The sequence below is a fragment of the Sinocyclocheilus grahami genome, unplaced genomic scaffold (assembly GCF_001515645.1).
Source record: "Sinocyclocheilus grahami isolate Dianchi unplaced genomic scaffold, SAMN03320097.WGS_v1.1 scaffold1690.1, whole genome shotgun sequence".
Taxonomy (NCBI): Eukaryota; Metazoa; Chordata; class Actinopteri; order Cypriniformes; family Cyprinidae; genus Sinocyclocheilus; species Sinocyclocheilus grahami.
This window is the reverse complement of record NW_015506869.1, coordinates 133482-135182: the sequence shown is the minus strand read 5'-3', so window position 1 is coordinate 135182 and position 1701 is coordinate 133482. Positions and strand designations below refer to the sequence as shown.

At 43.7% G+C, this 1701-nt stretch overlaps 1 protein-coding gene across 1 annotated transcript in view; it reads left to right on the top strand.

Moving 5' to 3' along the window:
* LOC107572070 (structural maintenance of chromosomes protein 1A) overlaps window positions 1–1701 on the top strand; it is a 96407-nt gene that overhangs the window by 19092 nt on the left and 75614 nt on the right. The gene's annotated exons all lie outside the window — the stretch shown is intronic.

The following is a 1701-nucleotide window of genomic DNA, read 5'->3' as shown; positions in this document are numbered from 1 at the left end:
CAGACCACGTGTAACCACACCAGCCCAGGACCTCCACATCCAGCATCTTCACCTCCAAGATCGTCTGAGATCAGCCACCCAGACAGCTTCTGCAACAATCGGTTTGCATAACCAAAGAATTTCTGCACAAACTGTCAGAAACCGTCCCAGGGAAGCTCATCTGCATGCTCGTCGTCCTCATCGGGGTCTCGACCTGACTGCAGTTCGTCGTCGTTAGGGTTAGAACAAGTTGTGGATCGAGTGGCCCATGGTGGCAGTGGGGTTATGGTATGGGCAGGCGTATGTTATGGACAACGAACACAGGTGTTTTTTTTATTGATGGCATTTTGAATGCACAGAGATACCGTGACGAGATCCTGAGGCCCATTGTTGTGCCATTCATCCACAACCATCACCTCATGTTGCAGCATGATAATGCACGGCCCCATGTTGCAAGGATCTGTACACAATTCCCGGAAGCTGAAAACATCCCAGTTCTTGCATGGCCAGCATACTCACCGGACATGTCACCCATTGAGCATGTTTGGGATGCTCTGGATCGGCATATAGGACAGCGTGTTCCAGTTCCTGCCAATATCTAGCAACTTTGCACAGCCATAGAAGAGGAGTGGACCAACATTCCACAGGCCACAATCAACAACCTGATCAACTCCAACCCTCTACATTGCAAGTAAATCACTCGCATATGCGACTAAATGATGTCTAATATTAGCCAATGGCTAATCAATTCTCAGATTTTACTCGCCAGTGTGTGAGTTGGAGGCTGAGTATATGATTAGCACAGATATATTTTCACTCACAGAACACTCTGACTGCATGCTTCAGAGTTTCACTCTCCGTCAAGCGATCTGTGCTGTTTTTCAGTTCATCTGAATGGATGTATTTGGTGTAATGTGTTTCTAGTGTGAAGGCGCACGACTCGCCGTCACTTTCTCACACGCGCAAAGATTGCTATAACCGATCAAGGAATCCCGGGGGGCTACCGACGCGCGGAGGGTGGCGTTCGAGAGGGCTCCTCGAGCTGAAGGGATCCCCCGAATTTGGTGGAGATAGTGAGATAGTGACACTAGTCAACACTTTCCCTTCAGTAAGGACTTGTTCAGGCAGCATTCACGCATTGTCTTATTCGACCGTATGTACCCTGCGAAGTGGACCTCACATGAAATTCCGCCATTATTCCAGTTCCAAGGGAATATACACGTCACATTCAAAGGGCATTAAAGTGCGCGAGACATGAATTTATATTGTATTTATTTACAGAGGTAGGGGAGAGCGGGGCACAAAGTAACACTTTTTGACTTTCTCAGTTTGTGTAAATCCACATGGGGTTCAAATATATATTTTTTTTTTATCCACAGTAATTTTACACTTGTCTAGTACAAATATGTCGCTTTGTTTCATAATTACAGTGTATACGTTTTTCTTTATTTACCCTCAAAAAATGGAAGTGATATGTGACAACATGCCCCGTAGGTGGAACACATTGTAACATTTGAGGGGCACGTTGTAACTTGACCATATGACAGCTTAAAATCTTATCTGATCGAATGAAAAAAATATACAAGACAAACTATAATATTTAAAATTTTATTTATTTATTTATTTTCAAATAAAATAATGGCATTTTTTAAGAATTAAAAATAATCTGATTTTGGAGTTTGACAATGAACACATTGCAACCATGCTTGGGACGGCCCACAT